The sequence below is a fragment of the Quercus lobata genome, chromosome 7, assembly GCF_001633185.2.
Source record: "Quercus lobata isolate SW786 chromosome 7, ValleyOak3.0 Primary Assembly, whole genome shotgun sequence".
NCBI lineage: Eukaryota > Viridiplantae > Streptophyta > Magnoliopsida > Fagales > Fagaceae > Quercus > Quercus lobata.
The window spans coordinates 17040730-17059155 of record NC_044910.1 but is presented as its reverse complement, the minus strand read 5'-3'; positions in this window follow the sequence as shown (position 1 = coordinate 17059155).

The following is an 18426-nucleotide window of genomic DNA, read 5'->3' as shown; positions in this document are numbered from 1 at the left end:
ATGGTGGTAGTTTCCGATAGAGGTGACAAAAGCTATCTTTTCTTGGTCATCTATAGCCAGGGGTATTTAATGGTATCCTTGAAAGGCATCTAAGAAGCTCATTCGAGGATGTCCAGCGGTTGCATCCACCAACCGATCTATCCGAGGCATAGGGAAGGGATCTTTTAGGCAGGCCTTATTCAGGCCCGTGAAGTCTACATAGACTCGCCATTTTCCGCACTTCTTCTTCACCACTATAGTATTGGCCATCCACTCAGGGTTAAAAACTTCTTTGATAGCCCCTGCTTTCTTAAGTTTCATCACCTCCCCCTTGACCGCATTAGCATGCTCTTTCGATGGACGCCGAGGGGGTTGCTTCTTGGGCGTAACAGATGGATTAACGTTAAGGTGGTGGCATATGAAGTCCGGATCAACCCTTGAGGCCTCATAAGCGTCCCATGCAAAAATTTCCACATTTTCCCTGAGAAAATCAATTAGTTTTTCTTTCTCTTGGGGAGGTAGTTCCAAGCTGACTTGAAAGAACCTTTCCGAATCAACGCCCATAGGAACCTTTTCCAGATCCTCGCAATTTGTCTCCTCGGCTGATCCCCCAACGGGCATTGCCGGGGCTGTTGATTGCTATAAGCCGTTCTCAGTAGAGGTTGAGGGCTCGGCACTGGGTCGTCATAAGATGGCGAACACCATGCACTATCTGGCCATGGTCTGATCCCCAATAACTTCTTTAACCCGACCCTCCGACGGGTACTTCACCTTTTGATGCAGGGTAGAAGAAACAGCCCCTAGGGTATAAAGCCAAGGCCTAGCTACAATGGCTGTGTAGGGTGAATATGCGTCCACCACAATGAAGTCCACCTCCACTACATCCGAGCCTATTTGTATGGGCAGTCTAATCTTGCCCCTTAGAGTAACGATCTTCCCTTCGAAGCTTACTAGAGGGGAATCGTATGCCGTTAAATCTTCGGGTTTCAGATTCAACCCCTTATATAAGTCAAGGTACATTACTTCCACAGCATTGCCCTGATCGACTAACACTCTCCTTACATCATATCCCCCAATCCTGAGGGTGGTGACTAAAGCATCAACGTGGGGTTGGATGGTTTTGACCTTATCTTCGTTCTAGAAGCCCAACATGGTGAGGCCATCCTCTTGGCCTTCTTAGACTCTTGATCATCACTTTCAGCGGGAAGTCGAGCTACAGACATTACTCCGGAAGGACGAGAGCTGATCCTTCCCGGGGCGGCGAGAATGACATTTATCGTACCTATAGGCGGTCTCAAGGAGGTGTCCCTCCTTGTCTCAACATTTATCTGTCCTTGTCGGCCACTGGAGTGATGTAGGAGATGACTCAATTTTTCCTTTCGGACCAGCTAGTCCAAGTGGTTCTTCAAGTTTCTACAGTTTTCGGTGGTATACCTCGGTTCTTGGTGGTACTGACAGTATAGGTTCTGGTTGCACTTCGTGGGGTCTCCTGCCATCCTATTTGGCCATTTGAAGAATGGCTCATTCTTGATTTTCTCCAAAACCTGATGTATCAGATCTCAAAACACAGTATGGACTGCCTGCACACTAGCAAATCCGGGTTGCTCTATGTATCTCTCCTCGGTCGGTTGTTGTTGCTGAATCGGTCTGACCTGAAGTCCCTCCTCTCCTGAGGGACAACCTTTGCTTTACCCTTACCCAACTATTGGTCCTCTTCGACCCTCTTGTACTTGTCAATTCGGTTCATGAGCTGGTGCAGGCTGGTGACCAGTTTCCTAGTTAGGGATTTTCTTAAACTGTGCTCAGTCGGGGGGCCTCTTTTGAAGGTATTGATGGCGACCTCATAATTTCCCTCTATCTCATTGTACATCTCCCAATACCTATTCGAGTAGGCCTTTAGGGTCTCCCCTTCTTGCATGGATAAAGACAAAAGGGAATCTAAGGGTCGAGGAACCTTACTGCTCATGATGAAGCAAGAGCCAAAGGCCTCGGTTAGCTGCTTAAAGGAATTTATGGAGTTCGACCTGAGGCCATCAAACCATCTCATCGCTATCGGTCCCAGACTAGATGGAAAAACTTTGCACATCAAAGCCTCGTCTTTGGAATGGATGGCCATCCTTTGGTTGAACTGACTTATGTGCTCTACGGGGTCCATTCGACTGTTATATATGGTGAAAGTAGGTTGATGGAATCGCCGAGGAAGTTCAGCCCCCTCTATCTTGTGTGTGAAGGTTGACTTGGAGATTCAATCCAGGGCTTTGCTCATGGCATCGTTCACTAGGCCCTTATAGGACGGACTCTTGTGACTACGTTTGTGATGTTGTTCTTCCTCATAGAAGAAGGTTTTACTTGGTGGAGTTCTCGACCTTCGCCTGTATTCACCGTCCTCTTCATCACTAGTGTCTAGGCTAGAGGGGGGACGTTTCCACTGCGTTCAACGCAACTTCCTCTTTAAGTCGTCAAGCTCTGTTATCGTCCTGCTCTTGGGATACATGACCTTTCCCCCTTGAACGGCTTTTGCTTGTATAGGTGGTACGTACACTACCCTCTCGTCGCTTGTCTTGATCTCTTTCCCGCTCGAGGTTAAGAAAATTGTCCTGCCGTTAAGAGTCTGCAGGCTTCGTTCGGTGCGGACCTGATCCCACCATATTTAACCGTTGCTCTTGTTGAGGCACAAGCTCTCCCCACAAACGGCGCCAATTGTAGGGTCACAATTTGGAGCTCAAGCCCAAGAGGTATGTGGTCTTGGTCCAAGGAGCCTAGAGACAATGAATTTGTAGAGAATGGGCCATAGAACTAGGTCTTAGCGAGTTGGACAACGGTTAGTATTGGGCTATACAACTATTAAACACAAATAAAACATGTTAACATCCATAGATTTTCAGTCCGAGAAGATTAAATGAATATATATTGATCACTGTTTGAGTATTATGGCCGTTTATACTGTTGCAGTATTCTCTTTCCTTTTTTCTCCCTCCCCTTCCTCATGGGGACTCCCCATATTATATAGTCTTCTTGAAGCCATCGTGGTCCTATACTTGTCGATCATCTGGATCCTTACTTGAGTGCTTGTCCCATCGGATACCCCCTTTCAGCTTTCTGTGAGTTATAGTGGCCAAGGCAACACTGTTCACAGGTCCTCTCCACATTAATGCAGCCAGAAAAGTAGCTGCAACGCATTTAATGTGGTAGCAGCAGCCTCTCCTTGGATATTTTGTGTTTCCTTCTTCCTCGCGGGTTTGTGGGGCACATCCCTATTGCTAATGCCTATTGGAGGGGTCCTTCTAATTGCTAGAGTGCATGTTTGAGCTATATTCATACATCCGAGGAGGCATTCCTCCTCGGACCGTCCTTCAAATGCCCCTTGTCTATGAGAGCTAAGTTGGAAATCCCTTTAGCAACTATTTCCTCTCCTCAGACTTTGCTAATCGTCCCGGGTGGGGCCCAAAGCCCATTACATGATTTGGAGTCTTTGCCCTAACAATTATTATTATTATTTGAATTGGTCTCATTGTCTTCATTGAGGACCTTACCAAGTGGTGCTAAATCCATTAGGTCAGCACTTCCTCATCTTGAGGTTTAAGCATGCATACTTACTTTTCCCACCCAAGGTTTAAGTTTTTAGTGGGTTCATTGAAAAACAAGCTAACTGTTTAAAGGCTCAAGTTGGCTAGCAATGGTTAACTATTGTAATAGGTGTCAAGGAATAATGTAGGTTATCAAAGGTGGCCTCCTATCCCTAGTGATGCTTTCTTGTAAGCACAGTGACTTAAATTCCTTTAATAAACTGTTCTTGGAATAGAAGTATAAATGCTCCAATGATGTGACGAGATTTTGAGAGATTGGGATTGAGTGTATGTGGGTTGAGAAATTTGGATGAATGGATATATTTCTTTGATTGCCTCTTAGGACCTTTTCTTATCATATTTTGAATGTTTAGCAAAAGTCCTTACATGGATTGAATGAAGTTAAATCCCTCTTTGGAATAAATTGATTGGTAGAGCAATTAATCATCATGATTTAGAAAAAGTTTTGTCAAATGGATCTTCTTGTATTCTCTTGAAAAGAAGGCTTTTGAAAAGTTTTTAGAGTCTTTGAAGGAGCAAGAAAAGGGTTTTTAGAAAAAGATTACTAAGAAGACCCAATGTCCCTAGTGCAAAATTTTTTGATTTTGTTGATTTTTTTTATATGAATAACATGATGAATCAAATGCATTAAACACTACACAAACTTTATTAAGCAAATAACCAACTAGAAAGAAAATCCCAAATAAAAAATAAAATCAAATAATTAATCTAAAAAACTTGTAAAGTAAAATTTAAACAAAGTCAGAATTACTGGCTAATGAAGGCGGAGTGATGACTTGTTGATCAATCTGATCTTGAATGGCATGCCTTAAGTTATAACATCCATTGGTTGTATGGCCTTTCCCTTGATGATATCTACAATGAGCATTAAGATTGTATCTTCTAGGCACGGGATGTGGTATTGGCTTTGGATCCAATGGCTTCAATACTCCCTTAGCTTGTAGTTTCTCCAAGGCTTCACCCAAAGTCATGTGTAGTTCTAAAAAATTTCTTCAACGCTTACAATTTTCAGTTGATGGTTTGACTACATTGTTACTGATGTGATAAGGCACTACCTCCTTGGGGATTGAGTCCATTGACATGTTCTTGTTGATTGGAGAGGATAGTTGGAAAGACAACTTGTTGAAATCCCTAGCTCTTTTCTTTAGAAATTGGAAGTGTGGAATCTCTTTGGGTTTCGGTGAATTATCCTTGCACAAGGTAGAGAGCATAGATTGATTGGCTAAGCTGACTTGTAATGCAGAGTTGGCTATCCAGGAGATTTGGGCCAGCTCTTCATTTATCCTCTCCTGACCTTCTAGGATGGAGTTGAGAACATCTTTAATTATTTCTTGGCTCATTAGGATTGAACCTTCCTTAGGCTTGATAGGTTTGAACTTATAATCCCAAAGGTTGAAATCTCGATGGACTTTGGCTTTGGGTTGACTGTCTCCAAATGTGGGGGTTTGAAGTGTCTCCCCATCTTATAATGTGGATAATTTTTGTCGGGTCATTAGGATTGGTGTCTTGGGGTTTGAAGTGTCTCCCTCCATTTGTGTTACTTGGCTGGGGTTTGAAGTGTCTCCCCCCATTTGTAGATGTTGGGTCACTTGACTGGGGTTTGAAATGTCTCCCCTCATTTGTAGGCATTGGGTTGCTTGATTAGGGCTCAAAGTGTCTCCCCCTGTATGTTGGTGTTGGGTTATTCGGTTAGGGTTTGAAGTATCTCATAAGTCGGACGTGGGATTGTGATGTTGCAGCAGCAGCGTGTCCTCTGTGCTCACGGGCTTCAGCACCGTGATGGGGGTGATGGGCTTGGAACTGGAGCTACTAGCTTGAGTGTCAGCCTTAGGTTCTCTTTGCAGCCTTCCTTCAGATCTTGACCAAATTCTCCCCTCTTGCTTTTTCTCTCTTTCTTTCTCTAGAACAGGCTCTTTTGGGTCAACTAAAGCTAGGTCACCATCTGCATCAAAAAACCAAGCAAAACAAACACACACAACATGCAATGCAATTTTAACCGAGACCGACCTAAGGGTAGGTTCTAGGTCATTACGTTGTAGGGTGGGTTTGTTGTTTCATTGTTTCCTATAGCTAGGACGTTACACCTCCCAACTTGTAATGTAATGAACATTACATTGGTCCAAACGGCATGGTCTATCCTTTACAGTCAACAAGAAATGATCCAATGACTTTAGGCTATAAGTTGGTGAGCTCGCCACTGGGTACCCGAATCTAATGAAGATCGGAGATCCATGGTTACTACCACCACAAGTTGTTGAAAAGGGGTGCATACATATTTGTTTGGATGGCACACACTATGATAGTTAGGGAAAGATTTTAACAAACAATACAAACAACAAAACACCATACCACAAAATATCATACAACATCCCATCAAACATAAATAAACAAACAACATCATGCAAGCCATGCAAAACAAAGGTACATATTTGGTCACTTAAGTCTAATACAAAACTTAGCCCTCGACATCACCCGTGGAGTTGCCACTGTGAGAGACCTTGACGAAAGCTGTCCTTCAAAAAAGAGATTTGGGTACCTTTTGGGGCACCTTTCTTTTTGAGAAGTGGTATGGAGTCGCCGCTTATTTTTTATACAAAAAATAAGAAAAAATAAATATATGCAAATACATGACTAAATTGTTCTCTTCATTGATTGAATAAATATTACATATTTGGAAAATGGAAAAGTTACATAGTTTTGGGTCCTAGTTACAATCTACCCAAAACAAATAAAAACAAGGCTAGATCTACTTAGCCAAAGACCTAAATCCGAAGGCTAGGTTACAGAATGGGAAGGTGTTAGGCACCCATTCCGCCTAGACAAAGTCTGGTCTTCTAGATTCTTGTGATCAATGTACCATTTTATGCATGTCATGAATGATATGTTGAACATGTGAAACAAAAATTAGATCACACAAATTTATTTATGAATGAAGTCTCTTCTTTTGTTTTAAAAAAATTCAGATCTGTTTTGATTGATAAAAAAAATTGATTTTGATTTGTCAAAATACCAAATCTGTTTTGTAGTATGAAGAAAAAAGTGGTTTTTGGAGAAAAAAAATTCAGATTTGCTTTTATTACACAAAATAAAGTCTTTTGGTTTGAAAAAAGTATCAGATCTGTTTTTTAAGAACTAAAAAAAATGGTTTTTTGATTTATAAAAGATCATATTTGTTTTGAGATAATAAAAAATATGATTTTTTTTATAATAAAAAAAAATTAGATTTGGCTTGTATATGTTAAAAAAAGAATGAAAAAGATTTTTTAAGAAGAGAGTTTCACTCACAATATGGATTTATGCAATCATGAATTAAAGCAAACACAAACATAGTAGTACATGATCTCTTTCTTTATTTCAACAACTTGCATGTATTAAATCTTAAGAAAGATACAAATCAGTTTTGATTTGATAAAGATTTAGATATGCATCTCATAAAGATGCATATTTCTTTTTGTTTGAGAAAAATTCAGATCTACATCTAAGAAAGATGCAGATTTGTTTTTGTATTGAGAAAAATTCAAATCTACATCTAAAAAGATGCAGATATGTTTTTATATTGAGAAAAATTTAGATCTACACCTAGAAAAGATGTAGATCTATTTTTATGTTGAGAAAAATCTAGATCTACATATAGAAAAGATGCAGATCTATTTTTATGTTGAGAAAAATCCATATCTACATTTAAGATTGATTTAGATCTGTTTTTTTTTTTTTTTTAGAAGTCATTCACATGCAAATTATTGACATTCAAGAAAGAGATTATAACAATCACATAAAAAAAAAACAATAATGTTGTAAACAAAACAATAATTAATAATTCATGTTATGGATATTTGAAAAAGAAAAAGATATAATGCATCATCACATCATAAAAAATAGGGTTAAGAAACAACCTCTTGCATGAGCACTCTTTGTTCTTGAGAGGATGTTTTAGGGTTCAAAGAAATTCATGCAATTCTCTTTGAAACCTAAAAACCCTAATTTAAGCAGCAACACTCAGATAAGGGATCAGAAAATATGGACAATTTTAAAGCCTAAAACGTATGCCTCCCAGAGCGTAGAAAAAAAGGTGCTGAATTATGAGGTTCAGTCTCTATTTATAAAGGTCAGAGGGCTCTAAAACTAGGTACAGATGATTAGGGTTTGAATCCGAACGCATTGCTTTGTGAAAAGGTCGAAAAGGGTATGCATTATCATCACTCAAAGGCCGTTGGGCCAAAGCCCAAATCATGAAAATTTGGCACTTTTGGAGTGCCGAACGGTGCCGAATTGGCCTTTGAACTCCGAACGTTCTTTTGTGTTTGGGTGCCGTTTGGACTCCTCTTCTAGGGTTTTTTGGCCTGTCCTTGTACCTAGACACGTTTTCATCCTCCATCTATGATTTTTCATTTCGTTTTTTGGATAATTCAGGCTATTTAAGAACAATTATCTTGTGGATAAATACCTTAAAATAAGTCTTGATAAAGTTCAGGCTATCCACAATTTTAATGTTATCCAATCATCTCTTTTATTCCTATGCATGTTATCATATTTTAACACTAATTATCAACCAATTACAAAATTATCTAATTAATTTTAATTGTTTAACCAATCAGAATTAATTTAAATTGATCATGTGTGGTCGATTCTACCTAGACACAATGCATGTTGACTGTGCAAACTTGATCATGCGATATCTTTCGATCTGATGGTCCGATTTGAAAACCGAAAACACTACTGCGATTGTTAGAATCTCAAGATCATTTTTATGATATACAATGAATGAATTAATGCATGGAATGCAAGGTCAAGTTGATGCATGTTATGCAATCATGATTTTTGAGGTATATGAATGGTCATTCAAGTCATTCTCCTTAATTAAATCATGGGTGCAAAATTGAGTGTCTACATAACCATATTAAATTTATATTTTAAACCAATAATTTCATATTCAATTGATTTATTTATTGTATTGTAACTCACTAATCTTCTAAGCCTATAATAGGTTCTAGTTAACTCAACTAGTAAAGTATGTTGTAGTCAAATAAGAGATCTAGGGTTCGAACTCCACCTACACTAAAAACCAATTATATTATAGAGAAATCAATATAATATAGAGATCTAGAGATCTTGGCCTAATAATAAAGAGAAATCATGATAGAGTAGACATCATAAGATGAAATTATATTTTATTTATAAATAAATAAATAAAAATTCAGTTGTCTCCACTTATGTGAGAGGCACATAGCTAGTAGTCTATATAATATAATACACGTGCAGAACATGGGAAAAGGACCCGTTTGGTTGGAGATTTCTAGTATCATTGTTTAAAATAATGTGAAAATTGTAGTTTAAAAGTGTCATGAAATCATGTGCTTACAATATTCATAAAGCAAAAAATGTGTTGGGTACCATGATTCAAATAACATATTTAAAATGTGAAAAAAAAAAAAAATTTCTATGTTTAGTATGTGCATGTTTTTTTAAGAAAAGTTGACAGTACAGTACAATTTTTTTTTATTTTTTTATTTGAAGAGCGAGAAACTCCCTCATTTTTACAATATAGACCCTCTCCTTCTCTCTTCTCTTTTCCCCCTACTCATCTATATACAAATCCAAAATCATCCACAAAGAAACCCCAGCAATAGGAATGCAAATACTCAAACCAATCGTCCACAAAATCAAATCCACCCTCTCTTGCATATCGGAAAATAAAGAAAGAAATTAAATCAATTGCTATACAATTGGGGTTGGCAAGCTAATTGTCTAGAAAAGAAAGAAGCAAAAGAAATTTGGGTTTATTATTATTATTATTATTATTTATTTTGGCTTGAAGTGTTTATTGCACCTAATGCCTCCTCCTTTTGTTTGTTATGTTTACTTAGTGTGCCTAGTTCTGTTTGCGCCATCGCCGCCGCTGCATGTGGATCGGTGATGTGGATCGATGCTGGCAGTGTAGATAGGTGCTTGTGGGTCAATGGGGATCGGTGGTGCTTGTGGGTTTTGATGGTTGTGGTGCTTATGATGGAGTGTTGATTTGATCATGAGAGAAAGAAGAGGAAGAAAAAGAAAGAGGAAATGACAGAGAGATAAGGAAAAAGAAAGAAGAAAAAAGAAGAGGAAGAATAAGAAAAGAGAAATGGTAGAGATAAAATAATATTAAAAAAGAATATAAAAAAATTATTTATATAAAATATAGTGTATAACAAATGGACTGATGTGGGTGTTTTGTACAAGTGATAATGTAAAATAGAAAAAGTAGGTATTTTTTGTAAAATAAACGAAATCTTTTAGAAGAACTAATGCGGTTGCTCTAAGGAGCTTTCTGAAATAAGTTTTTAAACACCCATATTTAAGCAACATTTTTCTAATACTGTAAGAAAAAAAAAAATCTACCAATTCTTTTTGGGAATAACAGTTTTCAATATTTAAATGTTGAAAATTGTTGTTTAAAATCACAAACCAAACAGCCCCATACGAGGAGCAATCTGAAATAAGTTTTTTCAAATTTTAAAATATATTGCTTGAAACATAGTACCACATAATTTTCACAACACTTTTAAACCATATTTTTCACATCATTTTGAACAACAATACTTAAAAACTACTACCAAATACACCATAGAGCATCTACTTTATGAATTTGAGGTCTATTATGGATTTTCCTTCTTCCTCAATTGTTTTTTTTTTTTTTTTTGGCCTGAAGTGTTTATTGCGCCTAATGCCTCCTCCTTTTGTTTGTTATGTTTACTTAGTGTGACTAGTTCTGATTAATAAATGCAGTAGTTGAGGGTATAGTTGTGTTTAAAACTAAGTCAATAATGACTGCTCGGTTAAATGCATATATACCAAAAGATGAACCCACTCATTTTGTTTTAGCTGGACTTGAGGAATTTAAGACTTTGGGGGCAAAATGTTTCTTCGAGTGTTCTGACTTCTGAATTAGAAAGCCGTAGCCGTAGGTAGTGCTAAATCCCTAATTGACAACGACAACGAGGATGTTGTTACTCATTATTGATTGTAGAAAACTCCCAAGGATGGAAAAGGAGGGAGAAGGAATATAGAATATATATTTAGATGCTGCTTCTTAGGTCTTATTCTTAAGATTCAGTCATGTGACTATACTTAATTAAAAATATACTTTCATCTCATGAAAAGAAAGTCAGATGACTGAATTTTAAGAAGGAAACTTAGGAAACAATACTTAAATATTATATCTAAGTTTTGTCCATATATATATATAAGAGTTTTACGTGTGATTTGACCATGCGGTCTCCATCCACATAACAAAACTCAAAGGCTACATTTTTCTCGCCCACTTTTATTGAAAATTTTGATTTTGTAAATTGGGGTATTAGTATTACAATGATTTGGAGTTTAATTGATAACATAGTGCTTATTGCATTTTTTATGATGTCTCATACCTATGTTTTTGAAACCAAGGGTACAGATACCAGTCAATTGAGAGAACTATTATCTTCTATAATTTGTACATACATTTTCACAAAAAGTTTTTCTTACTAATGGTTACTGACTTAAACTGCTACTCTATAATTGGATAAGTTATTGGGCCAACCCATTTGGGTTTTAGCATGTGACTTGAGATGAGTCCGAAAGGATGTAAGAACACTAGGCCCCCTATCCACAAAAAGAAAAAGAAAAAAAATAGAAGAACACAGGCCCGATGGGTCTTGAGCCTCTTGTCAACTCAAGAAAAGCGCAAAGTTACTATTAATTATATAGATATAGTGAAATAAAATATAACTGTACTCTAGGTTTTTATTAATAAAATATTTATTTCTAGACTATTATCATTCACCCCTACATGAAATCACTTATAGTTAAACAAAGTTTAAAAGTTACCGTCACTTGTAAATCACTACATCTTATTTCTTTGAATTCTCAATTTTAATATTTTGATTATTCTTATATTTATGAAATCTAATTTAATTGAATATAAACTTTTTTAACTCTCACTGGCGGCTCCACTTTAGAGCTAGGGTGGTCATAGGACCACCATGACTTGGAAAAAAAATCATTATTATATATAAAATTTAAAACTTCTATGATTTTTACCCTTAAAATAATGTGTGACCACCCTAAATTTTTTTAAGCTCAATATAATTAAACTTTAGACAAAGTTTAGCAACAAATTAACTTGGTTGTAGACTTAAGGCTACAACTCCACTTGATACTTTTTTAATGGATACAAATTTTGACAAATCCACAATTAGATTACATTTTTTTTCTTATATCCTCCATGCTTGCAAAACTTTAAGAAGATCAAAAATCAATAGCTTATGTCATCAATCAAATGTTTAAATTTCGAGTTTTTGTAATCTAAAATTATACGTAGAAAATAAGTTTATGGATCAAATAGTAAATAACATCTAATTGACATGAAATTTGACATGCGTTTTAAGAACATAGAACATACAATTCAATGGTTATATTTTCAAAATATGTAGCCATGTTAATTTGTTTAGTGAAAGTTGTAGTCTTGAGCTACAACTAAGTTTGTAGTTAAATTTTTTCCTTAAACTCTGTTCCTCTTAACAATATATTGAACCCTTACAAACAAAAATAAAAATCCAAGAAAAATTTTATTTAACTAAAATTTTGAAAAAGATGTAGCTTGTAACATTGATAATGAGATTATCATGCAACATTGATAATAAGATTATCATGCAACAATTTTAAAAATAATAATAATAATAATTGTAACTTAGTTGTTTGGATCATTTTTTTTCATCACTTAATTTCCGTCACTCATCACTCATCACTTAAAATACCCTACCCGTTTGGCACCATCACTCATTACTCATCACTTAATATTTTTCACTCTATTTGTGAGCCCTATACCTGTCACCCAGTATAGCTTTTTTTTTTTTTTTTTTTTTTTTTTTTTTTTTTTTAAGTACCCAAGCTCACCGAACCTAATGAAAAAAAAAAAAAAAAGAACTGAAGACCAAACCCAGTGAAAGAAGAAAAAAGAAAAAAGAAAAAAAGGAAGAACACTGAAGACCGAACCAGGAGAAGAAAGGGAAAAAAAAAATTCAAAAGGTGGTCAAAAGGTACGGCTGAGTTATGACTAGTGGGTCCCTATGTGTGTTTAATTACAAAAATGTAATTGAGTTATAAGTTATGGAAACTAAAAACAACTAAAATGTGTTTTAGTTTCCATAACTCATAACTCAAAAATTAGATAATTAAGTGATGGAAACAGAGTTATCATGCGCCAAACAGATATTGAGCTATGGGTCCCACCATATTTGAGTTATGAGTTATGAAAACTGAGAATTGAGTTACAGAAACAGGTCATCCAAACAGCCTCTAAGATTTCATGTTTTTTTTTTTGGCTTCTATTTTTGGTTGTAGTCAATATATGAATTTATCTTCTTATAGATTTTGTTTAATTTAAGTTTTTTCATAACCACTCTAAAAAAAAATTTCTAGAGCTGCCACTAGTAACTCTTTATAAAAGTAGTCAAGCCAAGCACAACCAATTATCAATAAACTTATCTCATGGAGATGTTTCAAGTTTCTAGAAAGAGATTATGAAATCTGTCTTGGGAATGTATTTTCCCACAACACTACATGTGATTGCCCAATGTATAGAGATTTTGACCATGCAATATCCCACTTTGGTATACATTAAAGCAACCAACATTTAATGTTTGGCTTCACCATGAATCCTCTCAGGATTGGGAATCTATGTATATAGCAATCGTAAGACTTATTGTTCAAGGGATAGTAGTTAGTAGAACAATAAATCTCACAGCAATCAATAGGATGAGGTGAGGCCAAAGTCTAATTCAAGGTACCTTACATACTTGAGACACACCAACATATTAATTAATATTCTCCATTTTCATGATCAAGACAAATCATCTTAATTGATATGTAATAGTCTTCACATGGAAAAAATTGGCCTTTGCCATTTTTAAAAAAACAATTTAGCATTTTGCCCCATTTTCCAAACTAATTAGGAAAATACCCCTCTTTTAAAACTCGATTTTCTCAAAATCGAATTAAGCCCTATAGTGGCGTTTTTAATAAGTCCATAGTGACGTTTTAAGGACATATAGTGACGTTTTGAAACTCAAGCTCCTTGAAATCGAGTTATAGGCAAAAAAAAACAAAAAAACAAAAAATTGCATGTAACTCAACTTCATGAAGATCAAGTTACAAAACGCCACTATAGATCCTTAAAACGCCACTATAGGCTTCTTAAAACGCCACTATAGGACTCTAGAATTTTTTTTTTTTTTTATAACTCGATTTTGAGAAAATCGAGTTTCAAAAGAGGGGCATTTCATTAATTAGTTTGGGAAAGGGGACAAAATGCTGGATATGTTTTTTTGAAAGTGGCATTTGCCCATTTTCTCCGTCTTCACATATGAAATTTCCAATTTTATCACCGACTATGAAGAAGGATTAATGAGTTTACAAAAAACTTGTAGTTTGGATCTTCTGCATGCAAATCTTATTCGCATACCTTAATCACATACATTCATCTCATGGACTATAATATAATGTGCAAATATTCATATCAAAATAATCTCAGAGAATAAAAAACTTTTATTATTTAAGATAATGTTTTTACTGTTGGGTTTTAGGGCACTAGTCTAGTCCTAACAATTGTGTATGACGAGATGGACAACTAGTAAAAAATTGAATCTATATTTTTCCCCTCTGTTTTCTTTGAAAGTATGTCTTCCAAAGTAGTTTTTACCCCTTTTTTTTTAATTAAAAAAATGGCCAGTAAAGGAGAGGATTGATATGAAACCAATTGGGGTAATTAAAAGGCACATTGAAGAATATGTTTAACGTTGGCTGCTATGATCAAAATAAGGGAATGATCGTTAGGATTAAAAAATGAATCTTAGGATAGGAGCAAGAGATAAGGAAAGAAGCAATGAAAGGATTCGTTGTGAACGAAATAGATTTGGAAATGGAAAATTCATGATGAGGTAAAGGCTAAAAGAGTAAAGAGCTAAAGAAAAGGATCCGATAGGATGTAGAGAAAGATTATTTTATTATTATTATTTTTTAATTTGAGGTTCTTATTTAGATAAAGGGTCCATTGGGAGTATAAAAAAAAAAGTATTTAAGACTTTTTATTTTTTTGTGCTTTTGAAACAAAGAATTCTTCCTTCTCTTCTTCTTTTTTTTTTTTTTTTTTTTTTTTTTTTTTTTTTTTTTTGAGAAAAAGAGAGAAATAAAAGAGAAGCAAGTGAGAACCTTTTGTGGTCGGCTAAGAGGATCCGGGTTAAAACAGTGTTGTTGTGTATGCAAAGGCAACCCGGATTGGAAAGTAATTGGGTCAAAGACCACATGGAAGGATTGCACTCAAATACATTTCTTATTTTCTTTCATATCCCATGGAAAGACGGTGATAATGTTCAGTGTAGCTGGGAACTGATGCCTTCCATAAGATGGTGGTTTCTGTGAAAGACAAAAGGTAAAGTGTTTTGTTGTGGACGGACTGTGATGGTGACCTATGACGCACTAGGTTTTGGTGAAAAAAACACCACAGCATTTTGTAAATGCATATTTTGGCGATTGATGTAGCTTCAAAATCACACTTAAGGACTCCACCGTTATGATTTTCTGTGTTTTTATGTTACACCCCTTAAGCTGCAATTACAAAAAGCACTAATAAAAACAAATGTTCAAAACACCCAAAACCAAAAAGTTAAACAAAACGGATCCTAAATTTGCTTGGTTGTGGGAAGCAAAATATATATATATTCATTCGTAATAAAGGAAAATTTTTTCACAAATAAAAAGAGTAGGAGGGAACAATATAGTTTGCTTTCCTACCTAGACATGATCATAATAACATCATATTAGTTGGGCTTAGTGAGACATATAGCTATCCAATCACCACCAAGACATCAATCAGTACTGGTAGGGCAAGGTACGTAGTATCATTGAGTACTTGTAGGAAAAGGAAGTTATGGCTCACTAAGCCCAACAAGAAGACACTTAGACCCTACTATGACCATGTCTAAGTAAGAAAGACACAAGTTGCCCCTTGTATCCTTTTTTATTCATAAAACAGATTTGGTATTTAATGATTTTATAGAATTTAACGAGCCAAATACATGGGGGAAATGGCTAAATAGCCTTAATTTTTAAACTATGTAGCCAAATAGTTATATTTTCAAACTATCTGTTAGGGAACTTTTAAAATAAATAAAATATAAAAAAAACTAATTTTATTTGAGTACCATTTATTTATTTTCAAACACCACTAATAAGTTATTGGATTTTCCCAAATATTTTTTGCTCTATTATTATGTTAATTACAAATGTTTCATATCTCATTATCTAAATTAGGTTATGATATAAAATATTGCAAAAAAGCCCAATTTTCATTTGCAATATCAAAGCCCAGTTCTCGCTGGCAATATTTAAAATCTCAAGCTAACTACTTGGCACTATTCTATCAAAAGCCCAAGGTTATTAATACTTGACAAAATACTATATCATAATTATTTCACTTAAAAGTCCAATGATCAACAATGTTTTAAGTTCTTAAACCTATTACTACAATATTACAAGCCTGTGAAATCTATCTCATAAAACCCATGGTAACCATTTATGTTACGTGACACTATTCATTTTTCTAAAACCCATGGCAAATATACATCACGCCCATGGAGAATTATGAATTTGTGTTACTAATATAAAAACCCAAGTTATGATTTATTTTAAACCCATAATATTTATTTATTTCATACCTTATTATAAACCCATGGTAAGTATTTATGTTACGTAACACTATTCATTTTTCCAAAACCCATGGCAAACATATATTAAGCCCATTGAGAATTATGAATTTATGTTACTAATATAAAAACCTATGGAAAGTTATGATTATTTATTTTGGACCTATGACATTTATTTATTTCAACCATAATATAAACCCATGGAATTTATATAAGAACTAATGGTCATTATTTATCTTACACCACAACATTCATAATATTTATTACCAAAACTCATGGTAATTATTCATCCTACATGTCCATTATGATTATCTATAGAGAAACTATACAAGTTGTTATTTAAAGCCCATGAAAATTAATACCCAAAATCTATCATAAATATTTCACAAAAGCTCATGGATTCATTTTATTTCTACTAACAACTAAAGCCCATGAGGAGTAAAAAAACCCATGGCAAAGCATATCTTTAATGCCCATTTTGTAGGCTCAAGAATCTCATGAAGTAGGGAACAAGCCCAAGCAAAGAAAGGGCCATGTGGCCCAACTAAAAGTGCTGAAATGGAAAAGAGTTCCAACCCAAAAAGGTCCCCCAGCAAGAGGCTTGAAAGTAGGCAACTAGCCCTTGTTCATTTCTAACCAAAATGAGCAACTAGGTACTCATACAAGGGAACCAAGCCTTTGAGAATGGACTAAGGGCTGTCCCATCAATTTTCTGTCACCCTCTGTCTGACGTGAACAGTGCCCAAGGGCTGTCATATCAGCTGAAGTCAAAAGGATGAAGAGACTCCATGATCTTCTTCAAGACTGCACCTCCAGCGGAAGGGAGCTGAAATCAAATTATCCAAACTTCAACAAATTGATGCTATAAATGTTAAAAAGGATCAAGACATAATTCATGTACCAAGCCCATGAATCCTAAAGAGGAAAATTTGGAAACATGTGGTTTGAAGGACATAAAGGGATCTCTAGCGGAACCCCTTGAAGTAGACTAGAACTTAACACCTGGTTTGGGGTGTTGAAATCTTACTTCTTGGAGGACCAAATCTCAGTTTGCAGCATTAGGATTCATCCTTGATACACAATAATTAAGCTCAGCCCCGAAAATCTTGGCACTTAATGCAAAAAGCTCTAAAATCCCATCATTATCCAAAGAAGCAAGACAACCCCTCAAAGTGGATTTTCCTACTTCTGATAAAAAATCTCAGGAAAGTTAAACCTTGATTTTGTCACCCTTGATGAGTCATGCATTTTTGGATTCTTGTCAATCAATGCTTCTTTAAAGCTCCATTATAAAAACATACACACCTCGACCCACTGGGGGAGGGGGGAAGCCTCTTTAAGAACTTCTGTCATTGACTACATTCTGCAGAAATTCAACCCCTATTAAGCTTTCTTTAAGCTCCCCAAGCTCTCTTGAACTCACTCACAACCTTTCTTAGTCTATAGTCACCATAACACCAACATTCACCACCTTACTTACACCTTCCTACTCCATAAATGTCTCATAACTAACCAGGACAGCCACTCTCTCTGAAACCCTTGGTTTATTTACTACTTTGCTCATGGTTTAGCTTTCCTTAAGCTCACCACTCATCATCTTCAGCCTACACTCATCTAATCCCAAATATTCTTCCCACCCCTTTCACACAATCACAGTCCATAAATCTCTCTCAACTAGTCACAAACAGACCACTACCCACAAAAAGCCTTAACTTTAGAGGTAATCCCATCTCACTCACTCAAAATAACCCACATTCATCTCATTCATGCCTTATAATTATACACTCACCAAAATCTTAGTTTAATACTTGCTGCACTGAGCTGGGAATCTTTCTCTCCCTTCATTCCATCCTATTTTTCCTCTTTTATTTGTAACTATGGAGCTTTTAATCATTGTTTATTATTATTATGATGAAGGATATAATGTATTTGTAACAATTGAATTTTTCCCTCACATTGATGTAATGATGGCTAAAAGTACTATAAATTCCCTTGACCAAGACACTCAAGGACCCCCAGAGTGAACACTTTTCTAAATTTATTTAATCATTGACTGCTGGACTCTAAGTATAATTTCACCCCTATCGCTGGAGATAATACCATACTGCTAGAGGACTGATTTGAATTATGACGCTGTAAAAAGA